This window comes from Rattus norvegicus, chromosome 11, assembly GCF_036323735.1.
Source record: "Rattus norvegicus strain BN/NHsdMcwi chromosome 11, GRCr8, whole genome shotgun sequence".
In the NCBI taxonomy this organism is placed as follows: Eukaryota; Metazoa; Chordata; class Mammalia; order Rodentia; family Muridae; genus Rattus; species Rattus norvegicus.
This window is the reverse complement of record NC_086029.1, coordinates 98,466,357-98,485,122: the sequence shown is the minus strand read 5'-3', so window position 1 is coordinate 98,485,122 and position 18,766 is coordinate 98,466,357. Positions and strand designations below refer to the sequence as shown.

The 18,766-nt window shown below is 40.7% G+C and overlaps 1 protein-coding gene across 17 annotated transcripts in view; it reads left to right on the top strand.

Annotated features, from left to right (window-relative positions):
• The window catches only part of Spidr (scaffold protein involved in DNA repair), a 240,982-nt gene that overhangs the window by 26,638 nt on the left and 195,578 nt on the right, over positions 1 to 18,766 (top strand). The window contains exon 1 of one of the 17 annotated variants that reach the window (XM_063270719.1): positions 3,952 to 6,859. The exons of the other annotated variants lie outside the window; for them this stretch is intronic. The gene's annotated coding sequence lies outside the window, so the exon portion shown is untranslated. Of the gene's footprint in view, positions 1 to 3,951; positions 6,860 to 18,766 lie in introns of those variants that run through there. 17 annotated transcript variants of the gene reach the window in all.

Sequence of the window (18,766 nt, the reverse complement as noted above, 5' to 3'; positions counted from 1 at the left end):
GTGATGTCTGTCTGTACTGGTACCACATGGGCCCTGGGGTTGACTTTAGGTGGACAGGTTTGGCAGCAAGCACTTTTACTGTGTGAGCATCTCACTGATCTTTTTTATCTCGTATATCTGTATTTACTGAGGTAAAGTTCCCTATTGGTGGAAGTTAGGTTTGGTCTGTTTGCTTCTACATTTCATCGATTTTGTTGTTCCCATTTTTGTCCTAAGAGATTTTAGTTCCAGGTTTACTTTGGCCCATTCCGGAGTCTGTTGTTTAATTTTCATATGTTATAGCTTTTCTCTGTTACTTCCTGTTACTGATTTCTCCTTTCATCCCATCATAGTTTAAATATTATTTGTCTTCTTGTCTTGAAGACTTTTTCCCTCTAGTTACGTACTTGAAAGAGTGGATTCTACTCTGTATTGTTCTGTGTCTCCTAATCCCTTAACTGCCTGTAGTTTTGTTTAGGGTTGAGGCCTCCTGAGCTTGTCCCCTTCCACATTCGTGTCATCGTTGCTTGTTGGTCACTCTTAGGTCATCTTTAGGTCTGGGTTGTGCACACCTCATGGTTTAGCTTCTCATAATCCTCAGCAAACTCCCCGATCCTCTGCACTATAATCTTTCCATCCCCTCTTTTGCAGTGACCTCTGAGCTTTAGGTACAGAAGTCGTATTGTAGAATCAGTTGGGTCTGGGGTCCACAAGTGCACTTTGATTAGTTGTTTTCGGTAGTGGTCTCCATCTTTTGCAAATAGATGAAGAGTGAGAAATACAACTTACCAGTGGATATAAAGGTGGATATGTAGAATGTAGTTAGAGATTATTCTGGTTTAGTAAAGTAGCAGTTGTAGATTCTCCTCTACATCATATACATACATATACAAGTATATACACGTATATACCCACATATTGCTGAAGTGTGCATACGCCATTGAGTCCTTACAGCTATCATGGCTCGTTGTTACTGTGATTGTTAGGTGCTGTAGGACTTCTGGGTGCTTCCCTCCTTTGGAAGCGTGCAAGGCACCTTCTGTCACTGTGAAAGCCAGTTCTCAAGGAGGAGGAGGCTTTCAAGTGCCAGCCAGCTCGAATCTTCTGAGTCTGAAATCATTGGTGTCCTCACCAATACAGCCCCACTTTTTAACTTCTGGGAGGTAGCCAAGGGCAGTGGCCAAGGCCTGTACTGTTTGGGAGTCTCATGGAGCCCTGGCCAGCAACTCAAGGAGGGCTTCTCATGCTTGGTATTGGGGTTTTTTTTTCTTAGATACTTTATGGCATCTGTGGGAGGCATTATCAGCCAAGATGGGAAATTTTAATTTAAATGATACATGTATGTATGTATATACATACATACACATACTTATGTATTATTGCTATTTTTAGGTAGCAAGTCATATCTTTATGACCAAGACATCCTTACTGCTGTTATGCTCATCACTTCTTGGATCCTGATTACATCCTTCCATGTGTTTCCCCATTTTTTCCGTGTCCTTCAGATCACCTATGCCCTGCTATTCCGCTCTCTACTGCCCCCTCACACATTCCGTAACGTGTTCCGTAAACACGCAGGGAATTGTCTCACTTTGCTTTCCTGTTATATACTCATGTCCGAAGATTTGGAGCTAGGAACCTCAGATCAGAGAGAAACAGGGATATTTGTCTTTCTGGGTTTGGGTTTCCTCATATGTTATCTTTCCATGTGTTCACACTGAAATGCCATAGTTTCATTTTTTTTCCCCACATGGAGAGGTTTAATGAGAGAAGAAGAATAGAAGAGGGGAGGAACAAAGGCCAGCCATGAGCACTGGAGGGAAGGGGAGAGAGGAATGGGGAGAGAAGAGACAGAGGGGAAGAACAGGGAGGAGAAGAGAGCCGAGAGCAAGAGAAGAGTAGAGTAGGAGTGAGAGCGAGGAGGGGCCAAGCAGCCCATGGCTCACTTCTTAACAGCTGTACGCTATTCCATAGCGCATCTGTACCACGTTTCCTTATCGGTTTGCCAGCTGAAGGGATGGGTGGCTTCCCACTTTCTAGCTATTATAAATACAGTAACATTGAACATGCTGAACATGGGGTTGAAGGCAGTGGGTATATATCTGGATCATACAGTAGAACCTTTTATTTGTTTATTTTTTTTTGGAAGATTTTATACACTGACTTCCAGGGCAACTAGACAAGTTTGTTATCATAGTAACAGTGAATGATGACTCCGTTCTCCACATCTCTTCCACCATTGTTTGTCGGTTTGTTGAAACATCCCATTCTGGATGGGATAAGATAAAATCGCAAAGTTGTTTTGATTTGTATTTCCCTAATTTCTAGGAAATGAACTTTTTTTTTGGAGATAACTTATTGGCTATTTTATTTATTTATTTATTCATTTATTTATTTATTTTGAGAATTCTCTGTTCAGATCCCTAGCACCTCCCCCTTTAATTACTTTTATTTTTTTATAGTCCCCTCCTGGTCTTCCCTCTTCATCTCATTCCTTCTCTCCCGGTTGGTCTCCAGGAGGATATTCCCCACCCCCACCCCACTCCCTGGGCCTCACGTCTCTGTAGGATTAGGCATGTCTTCTCTCACTGAGGCCACACCAGGCCTCCTCTGCTGTATTGGTGTTGGGGGTCTCGGTTCCTGTGTGCTGTCGGGTTGGTGGCTCAGTGTCTGAGAGATCTCAGGGGTCCTGGTCAGTGGAGACTGCTTGTCTGCATATGGGGCTGCCCTCCTCCTCAGCTTCTTCCAGCCTTTCCCTAATTCAGCCACAGGGGTCCCCGACTTCAGTCCATTGTTTGGGTGTAAATATCTGCATCTGTCTGTTAGCTTCTAGTTGGTCCCGTGGGACCTCATAAAACTGAAAAACTTCTGTAAATCAAAGCACATAGTTGATAGGACAAATTGGCAACATACAGATTGGGAAAAAAAAATCTTTACTAACCCCACATCTGATAGAGGGCTAGTATCCAAAATATATACAAAACTCAAGAAGCTAACCACGAAAAAATGAAACAACCCAATCAAAAAATGGGGTATAGATCTAAACCAGAGAATTCATAACAGGAATCTCGAATGAATGAGAAGCATTTAGAGAAATGTTCACAGTTTAGTTCAGGGAAATGCAAATCAAAACGATCCTGAGATTCCACTTTATACCAGTGAGAATGGCTAAGACCAAAACCTCAGGTGACTACACATGTTAATGAGGATATCGAGAAAGAGGAACACTCCTCCATTGCTGGTGGGATTGCAAACTGGTACAACCACTCTGGAAATCAATCAGGAGGTTCCTCAGAAAATTGGAAATACATCTACCTGAAGACCCAGCTATACCATTCTGGGCATAAATCCAAAAGATTCCCTATCATACCAGAGGGGCACATGCTCCATTATGTTCATAGAAGCCATATTTGTGATAGTCAGAAGCTGGAAACAACTCAGATGTCCCACAACGGAAAAATGGATACAGAAAATGTGGTTCATTTATACAATGGAATACTGTTCAGCTTTTAAGAACGAGGATACCCTGAGTTTTGCAGGCAAATGGATGGAACTAGAAAATATCATCCTGAGTGAGGTAATTCAGACCCAGAAGGACATGCATGGTATGTACTCATCGATAAGAAGATTTTAGCCAAAAAATACGGAATACCCAGGATACAATCCACAGAAGGTTAAACTCAAAGAACTCAGGAAGGTTAACAAGCTGAAGGGCCAAGTGAAGATGCTTCATCCCACTTGGGAGGGGTAAGAAAGCAATTATGTGGGGCAGAGGGAGGGGGGAGGGGTTTGAGCGGGAGAGCGGAGGGGGAAGGAAAAGGGGGACATAATCAGTATTGGGAATGGGGGAGACAGGAGAGAAGTCCTGAGGGCCAGCAGAATGAATTGAAATATGCAAGGGGGCGGGGTGTGGGTGGGTAGTGGGGGGACCCTCTAGAATGTACCAGAGACCTGGGAGGTGAGAGACTCTCAGAACTCAAAGGGAGGGGCCTTAGATGAAATGCCCAACAGTGGGGAGAGGGAATTCATAGTAGAAAGACAGGGAATCAAGTGGAGGGGTGGATTTGCCATCCCACAGTCGAAAACTCTGACCCATAATTGTTCTTGTCTAAAAGAACTGCGGGGACCAAAATGGAGAAGAAACTGAGGGAAAAACATGGTCCAGTGACCAATCTGACTTGGGATCCATCTCAGGAGGAGGCTCCAAGGCCTGACAGTGGGTTTTTTTTTTTTAAATGGGTGCTTCCTAATTTTGTATAGTATAATATTAAGAATTTGATATTACTCCTGTGTCAGATGTATACCTGGCAAAGATTTTCTCCCATTTTGTGGGATTAATTTTCACTCAATTAATTGTTTCTTTAGTTTTGCAGAATCCATTTTGATAAGTCTCACCTGTCAGTTGTTGGGCTTAACTCTTGGACAAATGGATTTCTATTCAGAAATGTAGAGTTATGGGGTTCTTGTGCTCACTTTGACGTGGTAGGGATCAAGCTTACCCCATGCTGTTCCTGAGTGAGTATTGAGCCATAGGGCAGCCCTAGGACACCTCTAGAAGGGGGTGATTTTCATGGACGGGGTCTGAGGCTATGGACAGGGGACAGCTGGTGTTGGTTCAGCCTGGGTGCTGGTTGTAGCCTGTGGCTGGAGTGGGGGCGTTGAGGAGGGGCAAAGCTGCTTGTCTGTGGTTGACTTGAGCTTGGCTTGGTGGTGGTCGTGGCTGAGAGCCACAGAGAGGTTTTCTACAGATTAGACAGCAGCTCTAGAGGCAAGGCCTTCTCCATGGTTCCCCACGGCGGATCCCGCTGAAACGAGACAGTCCACAGCTTTAAGGCATTTATTATCATGTTGGAAAGTGCATGAATTAAAAACATAGCCTACTTCTCAGGATGGGCCTGAGATACAGGGTGGAGTGTCTGGGAAGGAAAGAACCAAGATGGAGGAGGAGGAGAAGGACAGCCCAGATCTGTGAGGCCTTAAAGGGCCACAGGCAGTTATGAGTATTCATAAGGAACACATTTTTATAGGACAGTTTGTCTAGGTGGGCAGTTTATAGCAATATTAATTGGTTCACAGTTTATTGTGGCTGTTTTGTGGGATTTACTGATATAAATATGATTGATAAATTACAAGCTTACTGAGTTTTGATTTTGACGGTTACTGGGAACTGTGACTATAACCACAGGGGGCGGATGCTGGGAATGTGAGCAGAGCCCACAACAGAGTCACAAGAGGGCGGCTGCTGCTGGGCTGTGGGTGGAATGGAGATTGGGAGCTGAGTGAGTTGGGTTGAGATGCTTTGATGATTGAGATGCAAGTACCCAGCAGACGCCACGTGGCCCACCAGAGCGTATCCACTACTACACTGCATTATGATTCGTAACAGTAACAGAATTACAGTTACAAAGTAGCAGTGAAAGCAGTTTCATGCTTGGGGTCACCACAGCACCAGGAATTGTATTAAAGGTTGCCATTAGGAAGGGTGAGAACCACTGGTATAGAGACTTAGGTTTTAGTCAAGGATTCCATGCTTTCTGTTGGCCAGCACACTGGGTCTGCTTCAAGACTTTTTCCAACCTGGTTATTTAGTCGTTCCCTGGTGTGCAGCAGAACTGACATCACTGATATCTTCCTGTTGGGTTTTTCTCTGGATTTTACTCTTGCTTCTCTCTTTTTTCCCTCCATTATTTTTATTTAAAAAAATTGCTTCTATACAATATATTTTAATCATACTCTTTCCCTAACCTCCATTCATCCCAGACCCTCCCCACCTTCCTGACCACCTAACTTCATGTTCTCTTTTTCTAAAAAAAAGAAAAAAACAAAATTTAAATAAGCAAAATCAGTAAGGCAAAAAGTAACAAAAAATATAAAACTGTCTCTCTCCCCCTTCCCCTACCTCCACACACACTTAAACACTGAGTCTTGTTTGTGTTGGCCAAGTATTTCTGGGCATGGGACTGCTTTAGAGCAGGAGTAGGTCCAAGAAAGTCTTGCTACCAAGGGTCTAGTTTAGGGTGATAAAGCCCTAAATAAAATAAGGCTCTGGGCGTACCATGGAAGTTGAGCTGGTCGGTCAGTTTCCCACATAGGTGTGTCTGCGATTCTCTGTCCCAGGGTCTGCTCTCAGTTTGGACACACCTTCTAATGTATCTTAATCACGTACAGTCTCTCCCCATATTTGCTCACTCAAGTTTCTAAGTGAAAAAGGATTAAAAACAAGAAAACTATCAGGAACCATTTCCCTAAAAATTTCTTGGTGTTTCTGAACTCTGGCCTGGACAGAATTGCAGATAAACACAGGGGCATTCTGGCTTCCAACCAGGAAAGAACGTGTCCAGAACGAGAAGCAGAACTGCTGGGGTTCTGGAAGCATGTGCCCAAACTGTCTGTCTGATCTCGTTTTCCTTCCTTCATCCTTAGTTTAGGGTGAGTTTAATCCTTAGAAGCAGTACACAATATTTTTGTCTTCATTTTTTTTTTCTGCTTCAGAGTATTTTCTACTTGGGATTTTCTTTTATTTTTCTTTTAATCCTCTGGCTAATCTTGACGGTGTTGTTCACATGTTTTAAAATTCCACAGTTTTTGCCTGTGTTCTGTGTTGCGTTTTTATTCTAATCTTGTGGAATAGCATTCTTAGATTTGACTCCTTTTCATTCAGTTGTATTTTATAGCTTAATATATAATTTGCTCTGGAGACTATTCAATATATTTGAAAAGAATCTGTATTCTGTTTTTAGGCAGACCATTTTCAAAGTTACCTCTTTGGTCTTATCGTTGTATGATGCTGTTCAAAGAGTGGGGAATATAATGTTGAGCTAGAGAAATGCTACCCCTCCCTCCATGGCCAAAGTCATAGATTAAATTCACTGCACTGTAGGTAAGTACACATGTATGTAAACAAAGCAGCAATTTCTTAATGCAGTTCAATTCTAAATTTTCATCATCATTTGACTTGTGTTCTAATCTATCATCAAAAGAATACTGAATCTCCTATTGTTATACAGTCGCTTGGCTTTTCTCATTTGTCAGTTTCACTGTTTTGAGTCATGATTGCATTTCTTTGCAATCTAACAGTCTTGGCCTCATGTGATGGGCATATCTTCAATCCACTAATTGGAAGGCAGAGACAGGTGGATCTCTTTTTCGTTCAAGATTAGCCTATTTTATATAGTAAGTTCTAGGCCATCCAAACTACATAGTGAGTGAGACCCTGTCTTTAAAAGTAAAATAACTTAAAAGTGTCTGTTTTAATTTCTTCAGCTTTTATTTTACTGATAGAGTGTTATTCATGCATGTTATTTTGCTTTAATTTTACCATGTTTCAGGGTTCTTCCTCACCTTATTTGGCCATTTCTAATTTATTTTTAGTATATTTTTCTTTGTAAGTCAAATTTTGTTATTACTTACTTCTTTTAATTTTTATTTTTTCAATTAGATGTGAGTTTTAAATCTTTTTCTCTTTTATAAGTTCCTTAAAAACTTAATAATACATTTTAATCATATTCTCCTTTCCCCAACTACCCTCAGATCTACTCCCTCTTTTGTCCTGCTTTCTCCCTTAAACCCATTGCACACGTTTTGTGTGGCCTGTGTACTCTTGGCCTTCCGCAGGAGCATGGGCAACCCACAAGGTGCTACACCCTTAAAGAAAACTGACTTCCTCTCTGCCCAGCTATCGACCACCAGTTGTTCCTTAGCTTGGATTGAGACGTCCTGTCGACCTTTCTATACATGCTGGTGTAGTGTCCTCATGCCCACCTTTCCATACATGCTGGTGTATTGTCTTCATGTCCACCTTTCTATACATGCTGGTGTGTTGTCCTCATGTCCACCTTTCTATACATGCTGGTGTATTGTCCTCATGTCCACCTTTCTGTACATGCTGGTGTATTGTCCTCATGTCCACCTTTCTATACATGCTGGTGTAGTGTCCTCATGTCCACCTTTCTATACATGCTGGTGTAGTGTCCTCATGCCCACCTTTCTATACATGCTGGTGTGTTGTCCTCATGTCCACCTTTCTATACATGCTGGTGTGTTGTCCTCATGTCCACCTTTCTGTACATGCTGGTGTAGTGTCCTCATGTCCACCTTTCTATACATGCTGGTGTATTGTCCTCATGTCCACCTTTCTATACATGCTGGTGTATTGTCTGGGCCACAGAGAGGTTGTGGTTGTAGGGTTTTGTTGCACGGTTGTTGTCTCAGTACCACCAATGGGAGCAGAGCCTAGTTACAAAAGACGGCCAGTTCAGACTATCTTCCATGACTAGGAGTCCTCGCTAGGGTCACTCTCAGAGGTTTCAGGAAGGTTCCAGTGCATTAGGTTTTCACATTGCTCCCTAAATGCCCACCTATTCCAGTCACCTCTTCCTATCCTCTCTACCTCCGTCCCAACCTCCCTGACCTTGTCCTTCCTGTTCCCATCCCCATCCTCCCCTAGTCCAACGACAAAATCTGTTCTATTTCTCCTTCTCAGGGAGATCTGTGCATCCACCTAGACTGGTGGGTTATAGTGTAAGTATCCTTTGCTTAGCAGCTTATATCCACTTATAGATAAGCACATTTCATATTCGATTTTCTGGATCTCGGCTATCTTGCTGGATTTTTTTCTCTAGTTCCAACTATTTGTCTACAAATTTCATTATACCATTTTTTCCCTAACTGCTGAGTAATACTCCATTGTGTAAATGTACCACATTTTCTTTATCTATTCTTTAGTTGAGGGATATCTCGGTTGTTTCTAGTTATTATGAATGAAGCTACAGTGAACATAGTTGAGCAAGTGTCCTTGTGGTTGGATGGGACATCTTTTGGGTATATGCCCAGGAGTGGTACAGTTGGGCCTTTAGGTAGATTGATTCCCAGTTTTCTGATGAAATGCCCTATTGATTTTCAAAGTGGCTGTACAAGTATGCATTCCCAGCAGTAATGGGAATGTTTCCCTTGCTCCACATCCTTTTTAGCATGAGCAGTCTCCTGTGTTTTTAATGTAGCCATTCGGACAGGTATTAGATGGAATCTCAAAGCAGTTTCAATTTGCCTTTCCATGATGGCTAAGTGTGTTAGACATCTCTTTAAGTGTTTCTCAGACATTTGAGTCTGTTGAGAATTTTCTGTTTAGATATGTACCCCCTTTTTAAAAATTGCATTATTTGGTTTGTTAAGGTCTAATTCTTTGAGTTCTTTATATATTTGGATATTTGCTCTCTATTAGATGTGGAGTTGGTGAAAATCTTTTCCTACTCTGTAGGCTGCCCTTTTGGTGATACCTCCAGAAGTTCTTTCGTGTTTTAGCTGTCCTGTGCCTTTCATTTTTTCCATATGAAATTGAGGATTGTCCCTTCACTTGTGTAAGGGATTGTGTTGGAATTTTGATGGGAATTGCATTCAATCTGCAGATTGCTTTTGATCAGATGGTCATTTTTTTCTTTTCTTCAAAGATTTTATTTTTAATCATGTTTAAGGGTGTACACACTTGTATCCACAGAAACCAGAGGCACAGGGTCCCCTGGAGCTCAAGATACAGGCAGCTGTGAGCAGGTACTGGGAATTGAACCCGCCTTTTGCTGTGGACTTTCATCTTCTTCCCCTTGAGGAAAGCAGGCTGACAAAGGCCTCTTTCATGGCCTAGATTCTACACAGGGTGGGCTATGTTTAGCAGATGGCTCAAGACCAACTTCTCTCAGAACCTGCCTAGCCTGTGATGACTGGTCACTCATATTCCCCTTAGGGATGAACCAAGCCTGGTCCTGAGCAAAGCCTGTCAGCACATGATGGATGAGACTTGACTGGTGTAGGAAGAGACAGCCATGAAGCACAGCTACAGCCACTACATGACAGGGAGCCAGCGGTCGTACGACTTCTGTCTGAAACCCAGTGAAACACAAAGGGCACTGCAGGAGCCCTCATGGGTGTTCCGGATGATACTGGAGGGTTGGACCACCAGTTCCAAAGTGTCTAGTTGTGGGCTGGACGCACGGCTTTAATCCCAGCACTCAGGAGTCAGAGGCAAATGGATCCCTATCAGTTTAGTCTGCATGGGCTACATATCAAGCTCCAGAACAGCAAGTACTGTATAGACCCTGTTGAAAAATAAACAACAAAATGTGTCTAAGAGGGAAAATCAAAAGCCAAACACTGTAAAGATGGTGAGCTGAGCAGTGGCACTGCTGACCCAGGCAGGGGAGTGGAAACATTAGGTCCAACCCAAGCTCGGCTCTAGAGAAGGATGGTCTTAGGCAGCACCCCCAGGCTGCATGGGTCAAAATACTGTCTGATCTTGTACCTGTCTCCCTTAGGAGCACAGGTCCCTGAACATCTTCCCAATCGCTCCCTCTAAGAAAGAAGTCAGTGTTCTTGCCATCCCTGAGGTCATGGTCCAGACCCAAATCATCCAAGCCTACTACTTTGGTCAATTACCTGCTTCAGTGGGGCCCCTGGGACATCAGGCAGGGTGCCCCCAGGAGGCACAGTTCATTCAATTTATTTTGGGCAGAGGCTACATCCACCCCTACTATCAACATGGGCTGCCCACCCACAGCGGCTCCATAACCTTACTTCTACCACTTGCCTGGGTAGACACATGGGGATCAGTCTAGTTTTTCAGTGTGCTGAGGAGACAATGAGTGTGCCAGCTTAGAACTCAAGCTGACCCGTCAGTAGGCCTGGCCAGAGGGCACGGGTGGGCACTGGAAGACCAGACTCTTCACTTGCTGCAGAGCAGTAAATAGATGGAAGTTTTTACTGTGTTAATTTTACTGATCTGTTAACATGGAAGCTCTTTCTATTTTCTGAAATTTTCTTCAGTTTCTTTTTTCAAAGACTTGAAGTTTTTTATCATGTAAGTCTTTCACTTGCTTGGTTAGAATTACCCCAAGACATTTCATATAATTTTTGGTTATTGGCAAGGATGTTGTTTTCTGGATTTCTTTCTTGGTCTGTTACTGATTCTTTTTCCCTTCGAGTAGCCAGAGACATTGCTAAAGGTATTTTAGCAGCTATAGGGGTTCCCTGATAGAATTTTTGGGGCTGCTTATAGATACTATCATTTGATCTGCAAATAGAGATACTTTGACTTCTCCCTTTTCAGTCTTGTCTTAGTTGTTGTTTTAGTTGTCTTCTTGCTCTAGCAAAAACTGCAGTTACTATGTTGAATAGATATGGAGAGAATGAACAGCCCTGCCTTATTTCTGACTTTAGTGGATTTGCTTGGGTTTTTCTCATTTGATGTTGGCTATAGGATTGCTGTAAGCTGCCTTTATTTTAAGTATGTTCCTTGTATCCCTAATCTCTCCAAGACTTTTATCATGAAGGAGTGTTGGATTTTGCCAAAAGCTTTTTTAATATCTATGAGATGATCATGTGGTTTTATCTTTCCATTTGATATATTACATTTATCGATTTTCATACGTTAAGCCACCCCTGTATCTCTGGGATGAAGCCTACCTGTTCATCATGGTAGATGATCTTTTTGATATGTTCTCATATGTGGTTTGTGAGAATTTTATAGAGTATTTTGGCATCTATGTTTATGATGGAAATTGTTCTGTAATTCTCTTTGTTGAATCTGTGTGGTTTGGCTGATGACTGTGGCCTCATAAAATGGATTTGGCGATGTTCCTTCTGTGTCTACTTTGTGGGATAATTTGAGTTCTATTGGTATTAGCTCTTCTTTCTTTTTTTTTTTTTTGTTTGTTTTTTTAAAGATTTATTTATTATATATAAGTACCCTGTCGCTGTCTTCAGACACACCGGAAGAGGGCATCGGATCCCATTACAGATGGTTGTGAGCCACCATGTGGTTGCTGGGAATTGAACTCAGGACCCCTGGAAGAGCAGTCAGTGCTTTTAACTGCTGAGCCATCTCACCAGCCCTCATCTTTCTTTGTAAGTCTGGTAGAATTCTGCGCTAAAACTTTGTGGCCCTGGTCTTTTTTTTTTTTTTTTTTTGGTTGGAAGACTTTTAATGACTGCTTCTATTTTTCTTAGAGGTTATAGGTCTACTTATAAAGTTTATCTGATCTTCTTTAACTTCAAGAAAATTATTCATTCCTTTTAGATTTTCCAATTTTGTGAGGTACAGATTTCTAAAAGTATGACCTAATTATTCTCTAGATTTCCTTAGTGTCCCTTGTTATGTCCCCCTTTTCATTTCTGATTTTGTTAATTTAACTAATTCTTGTTAATTCGATATTTTCTCTCTGTGTTTTGGTTAGTTTGGATAAGGGTTTCTCTATTTTGTTGACTTTCTCAAAGAACCAACTCTTTGTTTAATTGCTTCTTTGTATTGTTCTCTTTGCTTCTGTTTTATTGACGTTAGCCCTGAGTTTGATTAGTTTCTGTCATCTCCTCTTGGTGTGCTTGTTTCCTTTTGTTCTAGAGCTTTCACTTGAGCAGTTAAATTGCTAGTATGAGATCTCTCCACCTTTTTTTTTTTTTTTTTTAATGTTGGCACTCAGTGCTATGAAATTTTCTCTTAGAACTGCTTTCATTGTGCCCCATAAGTTTGGGTGTGTTGTGCCTTCATTTTCTTTGAAACCTAGGAAGTCTTTATTTTCTTTTTCTTTTTTTGGAGCTGGGGACTGAACCCAGGGCCTTGCACTTGCTAGGCAAGCGCTCTACCACAGAGCTAAATCCCCAACCCCCTTTATTTTCTTTATTTTTGTCTTTTCTCAGTAGTCATTCAGTAGAGAATTGTTTACTTTCCAGTAGTTCATAGGCTTTCTGTTGCATGTGTTGTTCTTGAAGTCCAACTTTCATCCACGGTGGACTAACAGGGTGGTGGGGATTATTTCAATTTTATTATTATCTGTCAAGAATTGTTTTGTGACTGAGTATGTGGTCAATTTTGGAGAAAGTTCTGGGAGGTGCTTGAGAATCAAGTGTATTCTTTTGTGTTTTGGTGAAATGTTCTATAGATATCTGATATGCCCATTTGCTTTATAACATTTATTAGCTCCAGTATTTCTCTGGTTAGTTTTTGTGTGGATGACCTGTCTGTTGGTAAGAATGGGTATTTAAAGTCTCCCACTATCAATGTATAGGGCTTGATGTGTGATTTAATCTTTAAATATATTTTTTTTACAAATATAGATGCCCTTGTGTTCCTGGTGTAGAATTGAAACATGCCCTTTCTTGTTGTATTTTTACTTAGATGAATATGTAGTGTCCTTCCACATCTTGATTAATGTTGTTTTGAAATCTATTTTGTTAGATATTAGAATGGCTGCAACCAGCTTTTTTCTCAAGTGCATTTACTTCAGAAATCCTTTACTAATCTTTAATGTCAAGTAATGTATATCTTAGATGTTGAGGTGTGTTTCTTGTATGCAGTAGAAGGATGGATCGAGTTTTAGCATCTATTCTGTTAATATGTGTCTTTTTATTGGGGAATTGAGTTTATTGAGATTGAGAGATATAAATGACCAACGATTGTTAATTCCTGTTATTTTGATGGTGGTGGTGGTGGCTCGTGTGTGTGTGTGTGTGTGTGTGTGTGTGTGTGTGTGTGTGTGTGTGTATGTATGTAGCTTCTCTTTGGGTTTTGCTAGTGTGAGATTATTTTTTTCCTGTGTTTACTAGGGTTTATTCTAGTACCTTCTGTATTGTTGGATTTATGGATTGATGCTGTTTAAATTTGATATTATAATGGGTATCAATCACCTAAGGTGATTGAAGTTTTGCAGGGTATGTAGTCTGAAGTTGTATTTGTGGTTTCATAGAGTCTGTAAGATATCTGTTTAGGCTCTTCTGGCTTTATAGTCTCTGTTGAGAAGTTTGATGTAATTCTAATAGGTCTGCCTTTATATATTTCTCTGCCTTTTCTTCTTTGCAGATTTTATTTTTCTTTGTTCTATATGTTTAATGTTTTGATTATTTTGTGTGTGGGGGGGACAGTGGGTGGCAATGACTTTCTTTTCTGGTCTGATGTATTTGGTATTCTATAAGCTTCTTGTACCTGTATAGGCATGTTCTTTTTTAGGTTAGGAAATTTTTTTTTGTATGATTTTGCTGAAAATATTTGCTGAGCCTTTGAGCTGGGATTCTTTGCTGAGCCTTTGAGCTGGGATTCTTTGCCCTGTTCTATTTTCATTATTCTTAGATTTATAGTGTCCCAGATTTATTGCATGTTTTGTGTCAGGAATTTTTTAGATTTTACTTTTTTTAAAACTGATTTATCTATTTCTTTTATATTATCTTTAATGCCTTTAATCTTTAATGGTTATCTCTTCTACCTCATGTATTCTGTTAGTGATGGCTGTGTCTATATTTTTTGTTCACTTACCTAGATTTTTCATTTCCAGAATTTGCTCAGTTTTGTTTTCTTTATTTCTATTTCCATGTTTAGGTCTTGAACCATTTTATTTGTTTCCTTCACTTTTTCTCCCTTTTGGGTTTCCTAGCTTTTTAAAAGGATTTATTCACTTACTCTTTAAGGACCTTTATGATCTTCATATAGTTGTTGTTTTTAAGGTTTTATGTTTCAGCTGGGTCGGAATATCCAGGGTTGGCTGCAGTAGGGATAGCTGAACTCTGGTGGTGACATATTTCTCTGGCTATTGTTGATTGTGTCTGGTGTCTGGTCATCTGGGTTTATGGTAATTAGAGGTTTAGGTGCTGATTTCTGAGTTTGCCTTTGTTGGATGGTTGTTATGTTCCTAGATTTTGTTTCTTCTCTGGTCTTTGGCTGGGTGGCCTGTGGTTGAGTATAGTGTCTTCACAAGAGTTGGGGGCTGGGACACTGTTAGGGGAGGAGTTGGGGTAGGGTGGCCTACCTGGAGTTTTCATGCCTGGCAGTGACCTCTGGTCCCTCAAGGTGTTTCTGCTAGAGTTGGGGGCTGGAAGAGTTGTTACATGGAGAGAAGAGGAGGTTGGAGGGAGATTGGGCAGGCACTTAGAGAATGGGAACAGTACACAGGTGGGCAACCTACCTGGAGTTCTGGTGGCCTGTGTGACCTTGGATTTTGGATCCTGTTTTCTAATCTAGTCTATTAGGCAGTGTTTTTATATAAGGGGAATTGAGATAATTGATATTCAGTTATTAGTGAATAATGTTTATTAGTTCCTGTCATTTTGTTGAGTTTTTTGGACGTAGAACTGTTTTGCACTTCTCTTTTTGAGAACTTGCATTGTTTGTTTTTTTGTGCCTCTTTTCATGTGTTTATCTTTGTCCTCAGATTGAAGCCTTTCTATTAGGAGCCTGTAGAACTGGCTTAGAAATCATAGATTCCTTTAATCTCATAAGAATAGTTTTGCTGGGTATAATTCTCTTAGTTGATATAGGCGGTCATTCAGAATTTGGAGTATGTTTTTTGAGGCCTTTCTGTCTTTAAATGTTTGTGTTGGATAATCAGACATTGTTCTAATGGGTAGTTAGATTTTTTTTGAGTTAGATTCTTGAAGGTTACTCTAGTATTTAGCTTCTACATTTTAATTAAGCCTCTCATATATATAGAAAGGAATGCAAATACATATTTCTAGCATTATTAGACTTAAAAATATTTTCTGTTCTAAATTTTTCACGTAGAAGTATATTATTATTTTATATTATTTCCTTAGTTCAATAAAGCTCTATTTCTGCCCTACTGCATTGTTATTAGAGGATATTTTAATAATGTATGCTTATAGCTCAAAAATATAAATATATGTGCTATGCAATTATTTCTTAGATTAGAACAAACAAACATGGGGCTAGAGAGAGGGCTCAGTGGCTAAGGTCACAGACTGCTCTTCCAGAGGTCCTAAGTTCAATTCCCAGCAACCACATGGTGGCTCACAATCATCAATAATGAGATCTGATGCCCTCTTCTGCTGTGCCTGAAGACAGCTACAGTGTACACATAAAACAAATAAAAAATCTTTAAACAACAACAACAAACACATATACAGCTACTTAGATACCTTCACTAATCCTTACATTTTTCACGTGGATTTGTATGTTGTTGTGTTTTGTTAGGTGGGTTTGTAAGAAACAATTTTGTAAGTCTAGGAATATGTTTTGTCTTTATTTTGCCATTGAAATAGCTTTTTTAAAAAGATACTTTATGACTTTTTTTTGAGGTATTTAAAAATGAAAACTTTTAGTGTCACAGAGAAATTGAGAGGGCGATATACCCATAGATAGTTGTGCATAGATACTGGTTATGCATTTAAATAAATGCATAAATCTGTGGATAACAGTTTGTCTTAGGGCTCTCTAGAGTCACAGAATGTATGGGTAGTCCCTGTATAGTAAGAGAATTGGTTGATGACTTACAGTCTGTAGTCCAACTCCCCAACAACGATCAGCAGCAGCTGTGAATGGAAGTCCAAGGATCTAGCAGTGGCTCTGTCCCGTGAGGCAGGCAGATAGGCAAGAGAGAGAGGAGAGAGGAGAGAGGAGGGAGGGAGGGAGAGGGGGAGAGAGGGGGGGGAGAGAGAGGGAGAGAGGGAGAGGGAGAGAGGGGGGGGAGAGAGGGGGGGAGAGGGGGGGTAGAGAGAGAGAGAGAGAGAGAGAGAGAGAGAGAGAGAGAGAGAGACAGTCTTCTTTCTTCCAATGTCCTTATGTAGGTCTCCAGCAGAAGGTGTGTCCCAGATTAAAGGTGTGTACCACCACGCCTGGGTCTGGGACTCGCTTGTCCCAGGTGACCTTGAACTCAGAGATCTCTTTGCCTTAGTCTCCTGGGATTCATAGCCACCTTGCCTCAAGATCTCCATACCAAGATCCAGGTCAGAAACTTGTATCTCCCAGCCTCAAGATCAGGACCAAAAGCGAGCCTTCCAATTCTGAATTGTAGTTCATTTTAGATACAGTCCGGTTGACAACCAGGGATGGCCACTACACAGGTCTATATATTATTGTTGATACAAGCGCTGAGGCTCCATGTATTGTTCATAGGGAATAATTTCCATTACAGTTCATCCCTGGTCTGGTATATTTTTTTAAAAGGATTTATTTATCTATGTTTTTTTATTTGATGTGTGATGAGTGTTTTGCTTGCATTTATGTATGTGCATGCCCAGTGCCTGTGGAGATCTGAAGATCTTCAGATGCCCTGGAACTGGAGCTAGGGACTGCTGCGAGCCACCATGTAGGAGCTGGGAATTAAACTTGGGAACTCTGCAAGATCAGTAAGTGTTCTTAGCCACTGCCTAAGTCACTGTTTCAGTTCCCTTGTTGTGTGTGGCTTTTTATACATTTTGACTGTTTTGGCCAGCAGTAAAGGTAGTGAGGAGTTATGACTGAAAACTACAGGGCTTTAAGGTAAAAGAGAAGCACAAATGATTCAGGCCTTCAGTTACGGACTAGTGCCTGTGCTTTGGACCATGTTTACTCTGAACAGTGATTGTGACAACTTCTGCTAAGGGTTATGGAGTGAACTTTTTTTTATCCTCTATCAAAGTTGGCATTTGGAAGACTACAGGTTTGAAGTAGGGAAAATGAAAGAGCATAGAAACTAATGGAAAAGATTTGAGTTTCCTCTAAAAGTGCAGAGATTCCTTATGCGTGGCAGATAGTGCTGTCTTTCTCGTTTGTATTCCGTGTTCATGACTGAGTCAGAAGAGCTTCCAGGTGACATAACTCTATTACACATTATTGTTTGAGCTGCATCCAGTAAGAGCTTGCCCTTGGCACCTGTTTTTCTCTAGGGCTTTTCGCAGAAGTGATTCAACCTTTTTTTTTTTTTTTCTGATTTTACTTGTTCTTCCTTCCTTGTACTCTAACAAGGTATTTGGAAATTTTGCAGATACAGTGCTAGAGAAGGAACAGCCTAGCAATAAAGTCAGAGTGTACTTTCGATGTACTTAGAAGTAGATGGAAGTAGGATGCACATGCTTAATGGAAAATGTCCATAATAAAATAATTATCTGGTAAGTGTTCAGGAACACTTAAAACTACCTTAATTTTATTTAAACATGCTGAGATTTCCTTCAGTGTGGATTCCAACTGTTATAAAAATTATTGCAGGGTTTCTACACTACCTTTGATCATTTAGGTCTCAAATAAGAGGCACTTACAATTATTTTATTTTTTTCATCTTTATTAACTTGGGTATTTCTTATTTACATTTCAATTGTTATTTATATTTATAATTAATGTTATAGTACTAGAACTGGGCAGATAGCAGCCCTCTGTGCTATTTTGTTTACTTCCCTGTAATAACCCTGAGCTATACCTTGCTGTGTTTCTCCTGGACCACTCCTACTCCAACTGGCCAGCCCTCACAGCCATGTTCTCACCATTCATCTACCCTATGGTGTCTCCTTCCTTCCTCCACTCTCCTCCCCCAGGATCTTTGCCTCAGATCCAAGCCTGGGAACTGAAGATTGCTGGCTTCCTCCCAGTCAGGATTAGGCTTATTCCAATAAGTTCTAGTACTTATTCTGATATATATTTTTATTCTTGCCTTTGCATGTGAGGTAGTCTGGGGAATTAACCAGTTAAAACAAACTTATTCGTATGTTTGGTTTTCATGATTACATTGTTTTCTTCCTGTATGACTCTGTAGACGGGTCATTGCTTACATTCTTTTTTTTTTTTTTTCATTGCTTACATTCTTATTTACATGACTTAGAATGCTCAAGTTGGCTTAACCATTGCAGAATTGCGATTTAATGTAGGTGCTAGAGAGAAGCTCAGAAGTTAAGAGCACTTTCTGCTCTTGCAGAGAGGACTTGAGCTTAGTTTTTAGTATACAGGCTACTTATAACTCCAGCTGTAGGGGTACCCACCACCTCTGGTCTTAGCAAGCCCTGGCGTGTTCATAAAACCCACACACATAGGGCAGTAGGTGGGTTCTTC